Genomic DNA, 13492 nt, shown 5'->3' on the forward strand with positions numbered 1-13492 from the left:
CATCCAACTCAATCTCAGCTCAAGTCTTGATCTCATGGTTGTGAGTTCAAGCCCTGCATTGGGCTCCATGATAGGTGTGGAGCCTACTTTAAAGGGGCCCCTGGGTGGCTCAGTGGGTTAAGCCTCTGCCTTCAGCTCGGGTCATGATCCCAGCGTCCTAGGATCAGCCCCGCATCCGGATCTCTGTTCAGCAGGGAACCTGCTTCCCCTCTCTCTCTTTCTGCCTGTCTCTCTGCCTACTTGTGATCCTGTCTGTCAAATAAATAAATAAATAAATAAAAATTAAAAAGAAGAAGAAGATAGCACTACATTTTTAACCCTTTCACCTATTAATGTTTGAATTAAATCAGCAGGTTTCTTAATACTCAGCCAAATGGTCATTCCTGGCAGGAACTTTGCTTAGTATATATTATTCTTTTAAATCACTAGTGGATGCTATTAGAATTTTTTTTTAAGTTTTGACATCCAAAAGTTGTATTTGTCAATGATTTTCTTTTCTTACTGTACCACCTTTATCAAGTTTGAAATAAGTGCTTTCTGGCACCATAGAGAATATTCAAAAGCTTTCTCAGTATATCAGAATAAGTGAAATAACATTGGGATTATTTATTCTCTGGAGGTTTGAAAGATATCACCTGTGAAGATCTCTGACCTTGGTACTTACTATGTAACTCTTTGAAAACTTGCTCTATTTCTTCCAAGAAAAGCAGTCTGTTTACATTTTATATCTTCTCTCTCATCAATTTTGGTCATTTATGTTTTCCTAAAAAAAGAAAAACATCTATTTTGAACAGATTTTCAAATTTATTTGTTCAGACTTAATCAAGGAAGTCTATGATAGTTCTTTAAATTGCCTTTAATTGTGATTTTTCCATTCCAATATACAGTGAAGTTGCATATTCAATTATATAAACTTATAAGCTAACTTTGACTCTAAACCCTCAATAAATCTACTGAGGTTACAAAACCATAACATTATAACTGAGCAGAGTAAACCAAAAAAACTCTGGAAATTTCCAGGTATCCCCTTTAATCTTTCAGGATCTGATAATTATCTCAGTGAACAAAATTTACTGAGTATCTACCCAATATTGCTGTAGGCAAGTAATGTAGTACAGAATGTGGTTTAAAAACCCAAATGTAATGGGAACTTTACCCATAGCACTCCAATAGACAAACTCATATATATTACTTTGAGAGAGATTCAAACTCAAACAATTTTTAAATGGGGGGGGGGGGAAGATGTCCAATGACTGGATTTAGCTTGGTGTTGACATCTTCAGATCCCTACATACTACAAAGACACACACTACTTGGCAGAGCTCAATGTCAACAATTTGCCCAAGATAAGACCTGTAAAATCTCAGGATCTAACCTACTGACTTCCTCAAATGCGCCTTTTCCCCCTTCCTTGCATGTAAAGTACAACTTTTCTTAAATAACATGTTCAATTACGTAAAATTATTTTGTATGTGAAAAATTCAATGCAACAGACTACATACATAAATACTATACTCTTATAACTTGCTGAATGCCTGTCCTTATACGGTTCACCCCTTGTACTACATTTTCTATCCCATTTGTTGCCATTTCTACTTCAGGGACAGCAATGGTCAATAAGTTGGACCTCCTTTGCCTTTCCTCTTCAGATTTGCCTTCCACCTGTTCTGTAATAATGAAGATGGACCTGATAAACACTTCTCCTTCACTGGCTGGCACAGTGCCAGGAGAGGGCACTGGAAAGACACCGAGGAAGTGTCTCTTCCAGGTTCCAGTGTGCTCCTGTAGGCAGGGCCCTGCAGTACAGGAGGCTTCTGCAGCACACACAGTTTCTGAGCAGCAGGTAGCAAGAGCTCTCAGAGACTAGAAGCTTCATCATTCCAGGACCCTGAGATCATGACCTGAACTGAAATTGAGATGCAGATGCTTAACCAACTGAGCCACCCAGGCACCTGGAGCACTGACTCTTAAATTCAGGATTGTGAATCTGAGCCCCAAAATGGGTGTAGTGATTATTTTTAAAAACTTTTTAATCTTTTAAAAAAAATCATTTGCCATTCTGTGTCTACATTTGTGATCTTGCATAAATAAAAAATTTATTTGTGAAACCCCTCCTTTATAACCTGTAATAGTATCATTTGTCGAGTAAATTTTAGGTAAATTTTTCCAATGACATCACTGGTAGATCATCTTTGCTGATGCCTGGACTCCCAAAAGTCCACACTGATTCCTAGTCTTTACTTCCAATATGATCCACAGTCAGTACACGTTTTAAATCCTCTGACTGAAAGGCACAGACACATATCAGAGAAATCTAAGAGAAGAACATTATATCAGATGTTAACCCTAAAGCATCTTTCCACCTGTGAGCCACAGTCTAGTTTAAGTTCTACTTGAGCACACTCTTCACAGACTCTTAAGGTTTTTGCTGGAATTTATAATCTGCAAATGGATGGAATAAATTACTAAAACAAACCAAATTTCCTACTCATTCTGGACTGCCTACAACTAGTTAAACTTTTAGCTTTGAGCTTATAGACTTTGCTCTCTGAAAAAATATATATATTTTTTGGACATTGTAATTGGGTGATAACCCAAAAACTTGGCCATTTATTTTCTCTGTAAACACAATTTTAAAATTGTTTTAATAGGATATTAAATCTGACATTTCTTGTTTTCGGTTTCTTTTTTTTTTATACAACAGATCTCATATATACATCATAAAACAAGGTGTTTGACTACTTCTTCATTCGTTCCTTCATATGTTCAACATACAACTCCTGAGTGCTTACTAGGCCCTCTTTTAAAACGTACTGATATAGGAATATACAAAACAGACCAAAATGCCTGCTTTATTGCTGCTTATACTGCAGTGGACATCAAAGACACTTCTTCGCTCACTTCTTGATTGTCTAAGAGATGGCTAAAAATCCATTGGGAGGTTGCTAATATGGATTTTTGCAGGGGGGCGGGGGGCATGGAGGGAAGACTGTTGTAGTGTTATACATTTCCTTCTCCCCATGGAAGAGAACAAAATTTCCCTGGTCACCTCAATCCCGCTGAAGGTTCAAAAGGACCATCTGAAGAGCTAATACACATTTTCTGGAATCTGAGAGACATAAGGGAATCTAGCTGATCCATGGATGAGCAAAGAAATGAAAATAAGTATAGCTAAGAGCTTCCCACAGAAGAATAAGTTTGTACCACAGTAAGCTACATATCTGTTGAGAGCAGGGCTAAAGAATCTGTTTCCCAATGATCAAGCACAGAACCTGTACAATGGAGTTGCCTGATAGTCAAGTTAGTTGACCTTGACTCCCACCAAAACTTCTGGCCAAGAGCAGGTCAGTCTCAACAAGAAGATGAAGGCAACCCATGGACGCAGAAGTGGAGTGGAGGGAAGAAACTGCCCATGAGGCAGCAGCGTCCCTCATGCCAGGAACCTCACGGTAGGGACACAATCACTAAACTGAAAGAAGTACCACAGGGGAAAAAGGACAAGCCTTGGATTCCACTATGCTCAGGTGGCACCACTACCACCTTGCAGCTTTACCAGACCAGAAGAACTCTTCTACCCCTTACTTCTCCATCTATTCTAACATTAAAGGGCCCCCAAACATCAATGATGAAGTGTAGAATGCAGTGAAACCAGAAAAGACAAAAGTTAGGTCAAAGCCCCTCCCTACCTCACCTTTTCAGTCCTCTAAGACCGAGGCAGACCTAAACTGGGGGAGAAGAGATTTTTAAATGAATGAGATTTTGGATTTTGATACTTGCCTGTGATGTACTTTTAATTATTTACTGAGACAGAAAAACCTTGGGACCTTACTAAGTTTCTATCCCAAGGGCTAGAAATAACTAATCCAAAGAACAAGTGAAAAATGAAGGGCTTTCTGCCTCACTCTATTCAGTTCATTTAATAAGTTTAGTTTCATTTAAGTTTAGCTTTTCATAAGTTAGAAATTCACAGGAAAACTTCTGAATTAGATTTACTGGGAGAACAGGGTAACACAGCTATGGATTCTTTGATGTGAAATGATGCCTCCTTGACCAGGTTCTAATTATCTATGGCAACAGAAGATTAGAGGTTCACAGAAAAATAATAATTTTTGCTACACTATTCAGCATCTTCCCCAAGTTTTCCCAAATACCTCTAATTCCTTCTAGTGTCTAATCTCAGAACAGGGAGATTGCGACCTGTGAATCACAGAGCTCCTAGCTGAATAATTTTTTTGTCCTAAAGCTGATTCTGAGTATGAAACTTATAAAAAGTTCAACTGTGACCAAATAAAGTTTCAACCACCTTTGCCAGAGGATACAAAGTTCCTCCAGAATAAGAGATAAATGAGTCAAAGATGAAAGATAGTAGCTGTTTTCGTATCAGTTTGCTCTGGTAGCATGGATCCAGCAATACTGAAGACATGTCCTCATATCCTCAACTTACCACAGAAACAATCTTTCTGAACACATGATGGACAACTGGGAAGCCTAAAAACAGAGAAAGGACACATGTAAGTTCTACCTCTAAAGAAAATAAACTAGTAACTCTAGAGATTATAGCCTGGCCCCCTTAACTTTGATACCTGAAAAGACCAAACTCATCAAGCATTTCATTTATAAAATACTAAAAGATCACAAGGTGCTGGTGAATAGTCAGCAGGACTTTGGGAAGGATAAATCAGTCAGACCTATGTGGTATCAGCCCATGACAGACTGCCAGGCATTACTGATGGAATGAGAAGAGAAAAAGACTTTAATGCTGGTTTTAAAAGACATACTCATATATAAAGTTGGGAAATATTTTCAAAGTACATCACTATATGAACTCTCAACTTATTAGAAGGCAGAACAGATGGGAATTTCATTCTCCACTTTTCTTTCCTGGAGAAAGGACAAAAGGGATGGTTAAGCTTTAATATATGGGAAAAACAACAACAAAAAACCCTTTACCAAATTTTTTGTAAATTGGGAGCTTGTCATTGATTCTGCAGGTGGAGAAAACACACTTTCTCTACTTTGTTTCCATCCCCCACCCACCAGCATCTCTCCACTCTGAATTCATAAATCTATAATATTAAAAAGTCTATAATACCTGTAGCCATCTATAAATGGCTTTGCAGATGAATTTCTTTTATGCGACCTTCCTCCAAAAAGAATCAAAAGCTAGGGGATTTTGCTACTCCTCAAAAAATGAAAGAGGTTCAAGGGATGCAGAAACAGTAAGCTAGCTGGGTACAGCCAAGATAGGCTGAACAAAAATAAAGGAATTCATGGGATCTGATTTTTTTTCATACCAAGGAAATGGAAAGAAGTTCATTCCATGTAGATAGACTCACAAGAAGACAGGAATTGAGTGCAGGATTCCATTGACTTTAAGATAGTTTTGACCTGAAATCAAAGGGTATACCCCCACAGGAATCAAAGAGGCCTTAAGGAGTTACTCAAATTATGAGAAACTTCCATAAAATCTCAGAACTTTCCACAAATGTTGCCTCAACTGAAACACTGCTTTGCTGTGATAACGTAACAAGCTCAACCTTTTCCATTAGTGGACGCCATTCTTTTTCAAAGTCCCTTTCATTAATCAGGAAAGAGGAAATATGGCTTCAGATGTTCCTTGCTCTAACTGTTCTACCAACAACTCATGACAGCTTTTTACCACTCTTGTTACCATTAGTTACAGGTCATACGCCCATTCCTGATGACTTTGATCATCCCTACCCAATCCCATTCTTATTCTGACTGACTTAACACCTAGTTCTCTGGCTACAAAATTCCTTGATTCCAATGCTTCCACTAACACTTCACTTCGGTTATAAGACGGCACAGCCACACTTCGGATTTTATTTGTAAAATGGCTCCAAACTCATAAAATCTGGGTTTCCTCTATACATTTTCGTTCCCTCACTTGTATTGAACTTTTTTAAAGAGAGATTGAGAGCAGTGTGGAAGCAGGGCGGGGGGCGGGGAGTACAGAAGGAAAGGGAGAGAGAATCTTAAGCAGGCTCCATGCCCAGCACAGAGCTCCATGTGTGGCTCCATCTCACGACCCTGAGATCATGACCTGAACCAAAATCAAGAGTCAGACGCCCAACTGGCTAAGCCACTCAGGCATCCCTGAACTCTCTTAACCTTCATTACGATCCCAGAACTTTGGATTATAGAGAAAACAAAACTAACTTTAAATATAAACTTTCATATTTACAGGCCATATGACTTTACAAGAGTCATTCCATAAACCTCAGGCTATTTCTTGGTATAGCAACACACTGGCATTGTCTGATACAACTCAACTCACATTCAACTCACCATTAAAAAATCCATCACAATATACAAAATGATAAAAATTGGCTATAACACTGTAAGCTAAAAATAAGAAGACCACATGACATTTCCAAGGGGAATTTCCACTAGCTGCATTGTCAGTCAAAATGGATTAAGAAACATTCTTGAACTATAAATTACATATTCCACAATCTAAATAAAATATCATAAAAATGCCAAAAAAGGGAGGAAAAGGCTTTGCCTCTCTCTCATTATGTGTCTCCAACTCTGAGATACAAGGAATATAATAACAAGCAAAATAAATGACTATATTTCAACTATATCAGCCAAAGCCGGAATAAAAAATAGCCATGTATTTTATTCTTCTATTTATTATTTCTTTTCTTTTTATATCTATTCAAGGACTACCATCTCTAGTGCTCAGTGCAGTAGAAAGCAAACAGGGTATCAGGAGATATATTATATCCAATCATTTTTAGTTGCCTATGTATGTTTAAATAAAAACCCTACTGGAGATAGAATTTTTCATCCCACATTACACCAGGAAAAAAAATTTCATCTTATGCCCTGGTAAATCATAGAACCCAACTGTTAAACCTAGATCTAACACCAGTGCCTACTTATGATTTCTCTCTCTGTCAAATAAATAAAATAAAATCTTTTAAAAAAAATAGTTAACTGTACATACCAACCTTCCCATTATAAAATAAAAAGTTTAATCTATTTTTTTAAAGATTATATTCCTATTTGTCACCAATGAGTAACTGGAATTTCAAATTAATAAAAATACCAATGACCATATCACACAAGAAATGAAATACTTAGGAATAAATCTAACAAAACAGTAATTGGTTCTATATATTGAAAATTATAAATCATCATTAAAAATCAACAAAGATCGGGACGCCTGGGTGGCTCAGTTGGTTAAGCAGCTGCCTTCGGCTCAGGTCATGATCCCAGCGTCCTGGGATCGAGTCCCACATCGGGCTTCTTGCTCCGCAGGGAGCCTGCTTCTCCCTCTGACTCTGCCTGCCACTCTGCCTGTGCTCACTCTTGCTCTCTCTCTCTCTGACAAATAAATAAATAAAATCTTAAAAAAAAAAAAATCAACAAAGATCTAAATAAATGGACAGATATATCACAGGAAAGGACTAGAAGACTCAATTTTTAGAAATGATTTATTTTTTTATTTTGGAGAGAGCGTGCACAAGCTGGAGGGGGAAAGGGAGAGGGAGAGAGAATCCCAAGCAGACTGCACTCCCACCATGGAGCCCAATGCAGGGCCTGATCTCGCAACCCCAAGGTCATTACGTGAGCCAAAATCAAGAGACACTCAACTGACTGTGCCACCCAGGTGCCCCTAGAAGATTCAATATTGTTAAGATACCAATTCTCTCCAATTTGATCTGTAGGTACAGTGCAATCCTAGTAGACAACCTAGCAAGCTATGTGATAGATACTAACATGCTTCTTCTAAAAGTTGTATGGAAAAGCAAAGGAACTAGAATTGCCAAAACAATTCTGAAAAGGTGAGCAAAGTTGGAGGAGACAAAATCATAATGAAACAAGTCAGTGTGGTGTTGGCAAAAAGAATATATTTATTATGATAAACTGATAGATGCTGGAGACATGAAGTCCAGTTTCCTCACCTTCCCAGACATAAGAGGAAAGCCAAGAGAAACTCTTCATTGCCCTACCAGTCTCTGTGGCCACATGAGCGAGCCCTGGAGAGACCAGCAGAGCAATCCAGTAGAGACCAGGTAAAATTGCCCACCCACAGAATTTTGAACTAATAAATGATTGTGTTTTAATTTTGGAAGGTGGTATCTGTACATAGCAATAAATAACTGATATGCCACAGTAACTCCAATGCCAACTGGCAGTAGCACAATTATGCTGGAGGGAAAGCCAAAACGAAAAGAAATGGTGGCAATCTTAGCAAACTGCTTAAATATTTTACTTTTGCTTGTTATGATGAGCATTGGATGTTGTATGTAAATGATGAATCACTGAATTGTACTCCAGAAACCAATACTGCTGTATGTTAACTAAATAAAATTTAAATTAAAAAAAAATTTTAATAAATAAATAAATATTTTACTTTTGCAAATTTTATCAAAGTATACAATCATGTGATCATGTGAACACATTGTCCAGAACCTTGGAAGGGGCATGGGTAAGTGAAAACCCTTGGAAGTGACATGGGTAAGTGGAAACATAAGCATCATTCAAGATAAATCCATCTCTGGTAAGCATGATGCTTAATTTTGAAATACTAACATCCTCTTTAGTGCCATAGAGAATAAAGGAATGCCTGGTATAACCTCACTATATAGCATTGTTCTAGATGTCTTGCTCATAGAATAACAGTATTTAATGTTTATTATGTGTCATACACTAAACTAACCATTTAATTAAGATTATTTAATTCAGCCATCACAATAACCTCATAAGGTAGGGACTATAACAACACTCTTCAGATACAGAAACCGAAGCTCACAGTGGTTGTTAACTGCCCAGAGTTACATGGTGATTAAATGTCAGGTTTGTATAAAGTCTGCGCTCTCAGTACCTAAGCTCTGTAATACAAGAAAGATTTAAAAAATAAAATTAAATGGAAGGAGAATATTTTATTTTTAGTTTTTATATATTTTTCCTATGACTGGCAGGGGATTTTCTAATATGTTTTCTAGATATGAAGAAAAACCATTTATGCTTATATTCATTTTAGAGATAACCAACTTACTGATCTCTCCCATAATCTTAAATTGATGCTCTAGGGTTATACCAGTAGATAAACATATCATCTGGAAACAGAGATCAGTGCATGCATTCAATTCTATAAAAACAAATGGAAAATATATTAGAAATATTATAACTAATAGAGTTCATCGAAGTGAATACACGATACAAATTTTTTAACATAGTTTTCCTTAAAGTCAATAAAAAACAGTGAGAAAACATAACAGGGACATGTAACACTTAGAATAGAAATTAAATATATTGTACCTAGGAATAATAGTGAAACATGCAAATTCTGCTTGAAAATCTTTCAAATATTTAACCAGCCACATTTTTTAAAAGTATGAATAAATAGGGGCACCTGGGTGGCTCAGTGGATTAAAGCCACTGCCTTCGGTTCAGGCCATGATCTCAGGGTCCTCAGTGGGGAGCCTGCTTCCCTTCCTCTCTCTCTGCCTGCCTCTCTGCCTACTTGTGATCTCTGTCTGTCAAAAAAATAAATAAAATCTTAAAAAAAAAACTAAGAATAAACTTACATAATAATTTCTTATATGTGAAGTCTGAATACTACAGAGTTGCCAGTTTTTTCCAAATGTTTGTATTTGACTCTAACAATAAAAGCCTCAAAGTTGTTCCTTTATCAGTTTTTCTATTTGAAATTTTTAGAGGTGATACATTCACAGGGTTCAACAAATCGAAGATATCACATGATGGATCAAAAAAACTATATATAAAAGCTAAAACCGTAAATAAAACTCTTAAAAGAAATCATGGGGAAAAACTTTCATTATACTGAATTTGGTAATAATTTCTCGAATATGACAGCAAAAGCACAGGCAACATAAGTAAAAATAAATTGGACTACTTCAAAATTAAAAACTGTGCACCAAAACACAATACAGTAAAAAGGCAACCTATGATATGGGAGCAATATTTGCAAATCATGTATCTGATGAGGGATTAAGCTTCAGAACCCATAAAGAGCTCCTACAACTCAATCACAACAACAAAAAGCCTGACTGAAAAATGGCAAAGGACTTGAATAAACATTTCTCCAAATAAGATATGTAAATGGCTAACATGCACATGAAAAGATGTCCAACATTACTAATCACTAGATAAATGCAAACAAAAACCCCAAGTAGATCCATCTCGCACTCATTATGGTGGCTACTGTCAAAAAAAAGAAGACAGCAAGTGCTGATAAGGGCATGGAGATATTACAAACCCTGTGTACAGTCGGTACATAAAATGGCACAACCATTACGGAAAATAGTATGGTGTTTCATCAAAAAATTCAAAGTAGAATTACCATATGATTCAGCTATTTCATTTCTGCACATTTGCCCCAAAGCACTGAAAATAACGTCTTGAGGGGCGCCTGGGTGGCTCAGTGGGTTGAGCCTCTGCCTTTGGCTCAGGTCATGATCTCAGGGTCCTGGGATAGAGCCCCGCATCCGGCTCTCTGCTCAGAAAGGAGCCTGCTTCCCTCTCTTTCTCTGCCTGCCTCTCTGCCCACTTGTGATCTCTCTCTGTCAAATAAATAAATAAAATCTTTAAAAAAAAAAGAAAAAGGAAAATAACATCTTGAAAAGATATTCATATTACACACATGTTCAAAGCAGCATTATTCACAATAGTCAAGAAGTAGACACAACCCAAGAGTCCACTGATGGATAGACAAAATGTAGTACATGCATACAATAGAATATTATTCAGCTTTTAAAAAGAAAAGTATGATGTATTCTTCAACTTAAATGAACCTGGAGGACATTGTTCTAAATGCAAAAGTCAGTTATGAAAGACAGTGCATGATTCCTCTTACATAAGGTATGCAGAGTACTCAAATTCACAGAAACAGAACGTGGAGTAGTGGTTGCAGGGTCTGGGAGGAGTGGAAAATGAGTTTAAGATTATGATTTCATTTATGAAAGCATCTTTGAAATGACAGAACTATAGAGGTGGTGTTCAGATTGGCAGTTGTCAAATGCTGGGTGAAGGAGGGAGATACTGGTGGCTATAAAAGTTTAACATAAGCCATTTCTTGGATGAAACTATTTTGCATCTTCACTGTAGGTGATGATTACACAAATCTACACAAGTAATAAAACTGCACAGAACTAATTACACATATACACAGAAACACAAACATGAGAGTGTATAAACCTGGTGAAACCTGAATAAGGTCAATAGATTATATTAGTACCAATTTATTGATTATGATATCATACTACAGATAATATGTATGATTCCTGGACCAGCGGCATTACCTGGAACTTGTTAAAAATAAAACTTGGGGGGCACCTGGGTGGCTCAGTGGGTTAAGCATCTGCCTTCTGCCCAGGTCATGATTGCAGGGTCTGGGATTGAGCCCTGCATCGGACCCCTTGCTAGGCAAGGAGCCTACTCCTCCCTCAGTCTGCTACTGCCCCTGCTTGGCTTCTTTCTCTTTCCCTCTTTCTCTCAAGCTGACAAATAATTAAATCTCTTTTTAAAAAGGAAAAGGGGCACCTGGGTGGCTCAGTGGGTTAAAGCCTCTGCCTTTGGCTCAGGTCATGATCTCAGGGTCCTGGGATTGAGCCCCGCATTGGGCTCTCTGCTTAGCAGAGAGCCTGCTTCCTCCTCTCTCTCTGCCTGCTTCTCTGCCTACTTGTGATCTCTGCCTGTCAAATAAATAAAATCTTTAAAAAATAAGAAATAAAATAAAAAAGGAAAAGAAATAAAAATGTGGGCTGGACTCTGGACCTACTGAATTAAACCCCATACACACCAGACAGAATTACCACTCAGAGATCAAGGTTTCCAAGATGGAAGCAGTAATTGATTCAGGGCTGTTAAACTTGGGGGAGAGATGGGGCACCTGGGTGGCTCAGTGTCCAACTCTTGATTTTGGCTCAGGTCATGATCTCAGTTTTGTGGGATCAAGCTTCACATCAGGGTCCATTGCTGGTTAAGATTCTCTCTCTCTCCCTCTGCCCTCCCCCCAAAAAAAAACCTTGGGGAAGAGATGACTTTGACTCATGAAAAAGAATAACAGTGCTATGAGACTATATAGGAAATCCTACGTAGGAACCTGCAAAAGTACTAAAGGTTTTTGGAGACAGTGGAACTGCAGATCAGCTTGAAGAAGTATGACACTCACAAGGACAAACATTTCTTGGGCACCATCAGGCTTAAGTTCACTCCCCTCCCTAAGTTCTCCACGTGTGTCTTAGGAAACCAGAAGCCCTGTGAGGACACCAAGGCTGTATCCACAAGAATATCCCCCACATGGACATTGAGGTGCTGAAAGAACTCAATAAGAACAGAAGTTGGTCAAGAAGTATGATGCATTTTTGGTCTTAGAATTTTTTTTAATATTTTATTTATTTATTTGACACAGAGAGAGAGATCACAAGTAGGCAGAGAGGCAGGCACAGAGAGAGGAGGAAGCAGGCTCCCTGCTGAGCAGAGAGCCCGATGTGGGGCTCGATCCCAGAACCCTGAGATCATGACCCGAGCAGAAGGCAGAGGCTTAACCCACTGAGCCACCCAGGCGCCCTGGTCTTAGAATTTTTGATCAAACAAATCCCACAAATCCCAGGCCCAGGTCTGAAGAAGGCTAGCAAGCTCTCTTCCTTGCTGACCCATAATGAGAACATGATGGCCAAAGTCAATAAAGTGAATACCATGATCAAGTTCCAGATGAAGAAGGTGCTGTGTCTGGCAATGGTCCCTCAGCCACATGAAGATAGACGATGAACTTGTATACAACGTCCACTGAGCTCTCTATTTCCTTGTCACTATTGAAGAAGAACTGGCAGAACCTCTGTGCATTACACATCAAGAAAGAGCACCCTGGGCAAGCCCCAGCACCCATACATACTGAGGCACAGCTTACAAAACCAAAAAAAAAAAAGACAAATAATGTGTAGAAAAATTATACAGCAGTAAGGATGGACTCCATTTGTTGGCTCACTCAACACTATCTCCATTCTGACCTACTCAGGAATGTCCCTTTGACACTGGCCAATAAGATATAAATGGGAATCTGCTGTAGTATTCCTAGGAAAGCCTTTTTTCTTTTTTTTAATTTAAAGATTTTATTTTTAAGTAATGTCTACACCCAATATGGGCTCAAACTAACCACTCTGAGATCATGAGATGCGTGGTCTACCAACTGAGCCAGCCAGATGCCCCTGTAAAACATGTTTTCTTTTCCATTCTTTCTTTCTTTTCTTTTCTTTTCTTTTTTTTTTTTTTTTGAGAGAAAGTGAGTGAACATAGGGGTGGGGAGGGCAGAGAAGAGAAAGAGAAATAGAGAGAATGCCAAGCAGTTTCAACCCCTAGCACAGAGCCCAGGAATCCATCCCACAACCTGGAGATGACGATCTGAGCCAAAATCCAGAGTCAGATACTTAACCAACTGAGCCAACCAGGCACCCCACATGTTTTCTTCTTTTCTCTCTCTCTTTTTTAAAAGATT

General features: G+C 38.2%; 1 pseudogene; it reads left to right on the forward strand.

Moving 5' to 3' along the window:
- Positions 1-1609: 1609 nt before the first annotated feature.
- LOC131814448 (large ribosomal subunit protein uL1-like) lies at positions 1610-12960 on the forward strand (annotated as a pseudogene).
- Positions 12961-13492: the final 532 nt, after the last annotated feature.

The sequence above is a fragment of the Mustela lutreola genome, chromosome 14, assembly GCF_030435805.1.
Source record: "Mustela lutreola isolate mMusLut2 chromosome 14, mMusLut2.pri, whole genome shotgun sequence".
In the NCBI taxonomy this organism is placed as follows: domain Eukaryota; kingdom Metazoa; phylum Chordata; class Mammalia; order Carnivora; family Mustelidae; genus Mustela; species Mustela lutreola.